Source organism: Somniosus microcephalus, chromosome 4 (genome assembly GCF_052327205.1).
Source record: "Somniosus microcephalus isolate GS21.2 chromosome 4, FLI_Smic_1.0, whole genome shotgun sequence".
In the NCBI taxonomy this organism is placed as follows: Eukaryota; Metazoa; Chordata; class Chondrichthyes; order Squaliformes; family Somniosidae; genus Somniosus; species Somniosus microcephalus.
The window spans coordinates 302823067-302827343 of record NC_140990.1 but is presented as its reverse complement, the minus strand read 5'-3'; the positions used below and the strand labels follow the sequence as shown (position 1 = coordinate 302827343).

Below are 4277 nucleotides of genomic sequence, written 5' to 3'. Positions count from 1 at the left end.
CTAATTCATGGTAGTTCAATGTGAATTTCCACAATATCTCTTCAGTTAAAAATAGCAGGAAAAAAGGCTATTTTATTTCTATGCACAACCTCAGCCAAATTGGATAACAAAAAAGTGCATATTTTAAATCATAACGGTCCATGTTTCTGGCCAATTATCTTGCTTACCTGCACCCGTGTGTACTATTTGTCTTTATTATCAGATAGTGTTTCAAAACACAGTGTAGGTAAAATCTAAACAAGCCAGCTGTCGTCCCCTCTAAGCAGTTAAATTCAATTTGGGTCAGGAAATGCAGGTTCTCTTTGGATCAATAGGCTGCACTCAGCAGCTGACATCCTATACCTGAAACACATCCAACCTGGCTGGGGACCCATCAGTCGAACCTGAGGGACTTTCCCTTGCTTTATCTCAAGGTAAATCTCCTAGGATTACAGGTACTTTAAGGTAATTATGCATGCTCTATTACCCACCATTTGCTCCGCTACTCTTTCAGCAACAAGCTTACCTTCCTATTTCAATGGGCTAATTGTAGTGGCACATTCTTCCAATGTAACATGATAGCCCTATAAGCACGACCAGCTTTATCTCTCTCTGCACAAAATGCAGGAGTTGTGATAAGGTAATTGCCTGTGGCAATGGTACAAGTCGTTCCCTATTTACTCCCCTTTCCTTGTCAGACGTCACATTCCAGGGATTCAATTATGTGATTAGGTTTTTTAAACTGTAAACAAATTGTGACTCTTGTCCTCCTGCCCTCCTTGTTGCAGACAGGCTGACTGAGGCACACCTCTGCTCACTTTGAAGTCATGCACCTTGTCAGCACATGGAGGCAGGGCAGAGGCATCTGTTCCCAGTCACACAAGACAGCAGTCTGTGCTGTTTGGTACAGGAGCAGAAGTATGCTTGGGTGCAAAGGGTCAGGGCTGTATTACTCTCTGAACATATGCTTTCAGAGATAACCACTCGACCTGGGCATCCATTCAAGAAGACCTGAAGTGAGATTTCACCTCAGAGTGGAAATTTTGCACCCAGATACTCAGTGTAACAAAAGGCCATTTCCTTTTGGAGAATGCTGTTAATCAAAAAAGCTGTAATGTATTCCACACTTTTCCTCCACCAAACAAGTATTTTAATGCACCAAAGCATTTCTATTATTAATGAATTATCTAAACTTAAACAGATTCTCCCCTGTTATACATAAAACCAAAGTCATTTAGTGGATTTATTTTTTTCTACATGGAGGCTCTAACTGCTTGTGTACATTTATTCGTTACCTTTTTTTAAGTTATTACTTTGGTAAAATAGTTTGTTTCACAAAGGTCAAACACTGTACTGAAACGGTATTTAAACAAAGCAGGTCCTTACATTTGCTTAAACAACCTGCAATGGTGACTGCACCAGTGGTTTATAACTGAAAATACAATACTTGCCCTCGCAACCAGAGTGTTTCTGGCAGGGCCCCTCTGGACCACGGTTCTGAAGCAGTTTCAACACTCCAGATCTCAGACCGTAGAAATCTTAATTCCTCAGGTGTCGAAGTCCTCTTGTGCCCTGATATTGAGGCACTACACAGGATTGTCTCTGTTGCCGAGATTCACACAGGGAAGATCACAAGTGTGTTCTGGTGTCAGACAAGGCCTACATTTAAAATGCATTGATACTGACATCCTGCTGGTATGAAAGCCACAGCCAGAGGGTTGAGTCTTCACATCAGTGTGTTGATTGTGTGATGGGTTTTCATTGTTTTGTCAGTCTGCAGTGGGGTCCATAGTAGACCATGCACTGGATTTGTGCAGTATGTCTTGACAGTATGAACACCTTATTATTCTAGTTTGGAGTAAAACTCCCAGAAGCGACGGCTTACTGGTCAAGTTGTATTCAGCTCTGTGGGACTGGATCGGCCCAGACCTGCTCGAAGTGTACAGGGGTATGCTTCTGGCTGGCAGCATGTCAGAATCCATGAGGAAAGACATCATCACCCTCATCTACAAGCAGAAGGGGAAGAGGGAAGAGATCAGAAATTGGCATCCCATTTTGCTGCTTAAGGTGGATTAAAAATTCTGTCCAAGGTCATCGCCAAAAGGGTCAAGTCTGCTCTGGAACTGGTGATCCATCCGGATCAGACCTGCGCCGTAACTGGTAGGAAGATCTCTGATAAGCTCGTGCTACTCAGGGGTACGATCACCTACGTGCGGGACAAGAGGGTGGATACTTGCTTAATCAGCTTGGACCAGAAGAAGGCCTTTGACAGAATATCGCACACGCACATGATGGACGTGCTCTCCAAAATGGGGTTTGGGGAGGGAATCCGCAATTGGATCCAACTGCTCTACACGGACATCAGTAGTGCAGTTCGAAGCAACAGGTGGGAATTGGAAAGCTTTCCGATCAAATCTGGAGTCAGGCAAAGCTGTCCTCTCTCCTCTATCTTGTTCATGTGTTGTATCGAACCTTTTGCCGAGTTCATCAGGAAGGATATGGGCATAAGATGGGTGACGATCCCAGGCAGCGGAGGCACTCAGGTTAAGGCCTCCCTGTACATGGACGACGTCGCCGTCTTTTGCTCGGATCCGCTGTTGGTCCACAGAAAGCTGAGCATCTGCAACCAGTTTGAACTGGCCTCAGGAGCGAAAGTTCATCGCAGCAAAAGCGAGGCCATGTTCTTTGGCAACTGGGCCAACCGATCCTTTGTCCCCTTCACCATCAGGTCAGATTATCTGAAGGTACTGGGAATATGGTTCGGAGTGGCCGAGGCGTGCATTGGGAGGAGTGTATCCCCAAGGTAAGACAAAAACTGGAAATGTGGGAGCAGCGCTCCCTATCGATTGCGGGCAAGAACCTGGTCATTAGGTGCAAGGTGCTGTTGGTGTTGCTATACGTGGCGCAGATGTGGCCCATACCCCGCCCCTATGCTGCCACAGTCACCTGAGCCGTCTTCCACTTTATCTGGAGACCAAAAATGGACCGAGTCCACAGGGACACGATGTACAAATCTCCAGATAAAGGGAGAAAGAACGTACCCAACATCGTCCTCATCTTGATGGCCACCTTTGTGTGCAGCTGCATCAAGCTGTGCATAGACCCTCGGTATGCAACCACCAAGTGTCACTACGTGCTGAGATTCTAGCTGCCCCCGGTGTTGCGAAGGATGGGTCTGGCCACGATGCTGTGGAACGTTCCATTTAGTTGGACCATGCCTGAGCACCTGTCCTTTGTGGAAAAGTTTGTGCAGGAAAACACCTTTGACCACAAGGCCAGAAAGCAGTGGTCAGCGCGCAACGTTCTCGAGGCCCTACGGAAAAAGGAGATGTTGGATCCTGTCGAATGGTTCCCCGAGCAGACTGTCGAAGTGATTTGGCAGAATGCCTCATCGCCTGAACTTACAAACAAGCACCAAGACGTAGCTTGGCTGGTGGTGAGAAGGGCCCTCCCCGTCAGATCCTTCATGTACACCCGACATCTCAGCAGCACCGCACGCTGCCCTTGAGGCGGCTGCGGGGGGGACGAGACAGTCATCCCTCTCCTTCTGGAATGTGCCTTTGCAAAGGAGGTCTGGAAAGAGATGCAGTGGTCTTTGTCGAGGTTCATCCCGAGCAGCTCCGTAATACAGGACTCTGTGCTCTGCGGACTGTTCCCAGGGACGCACACCGAGACAAACATCAGCTGCTGCTGGAAGACCATTAACTGGGTGAAAGGCGCCCTTTGGTCTGCCCGAAACTTGCTGGTCTTCCAGTGGAAGAAGCTGTCCATGACCGAGTGTTGCAGACTGGCACATTCCAAGGCCCAGGACTACGTGCTGAGGGACGCACTGAAGCCTGGTGCAGCTGCCACAAAGGCTCTATGGGGAAAGGCCACGGTTTAAGGCCCTCCCGCCATTGTACACCGAGGGGCTGGAACCCGTATAAAACCCCCCTCGGGCCGTATGTATCAAATTGTTTGAATGTAAGTGTACATAACCTTTGAAATGTAACTGGAATGAAGCGCACTAAACTGCCATGTGGTGTATTCAACCTGGACTGTACGATGTAAAATATGATCAATGGATTGTACTGTAATGTATTTGAACAAATTTTTATGAATAAAGTATATTTGTGGAGAAAAATAATTATACTTCGAGATCAGATATAAAAGGCTGGTTTAAAAAAAAATTGATTGTTGTGTGACTATAAATGGTGAGAAGTGGAAAGAAAGATTCCCATTCGCGGATTGAGAATTGTGTTTGGTGGGTCTGGCTGGTTGAGGCTGAGGTGATATAATCATGATGGTTTATTCTGTTA

At 46.7% G+C, this 4277-nt stretch overlaps 1 pseudogene; it reads left to right on the top strand.

The window, feature by feature from the left end:
- Nucleotides 1-3148: 3148 nt before the first annotated feature.
- LOC147120567 (uncharacterized) lies at nucleotides 3149-3940 on the top strand (annotated as a pseudogene).
- Nucleotides 3941-4277: the final 337 nt, after the last annotated feature.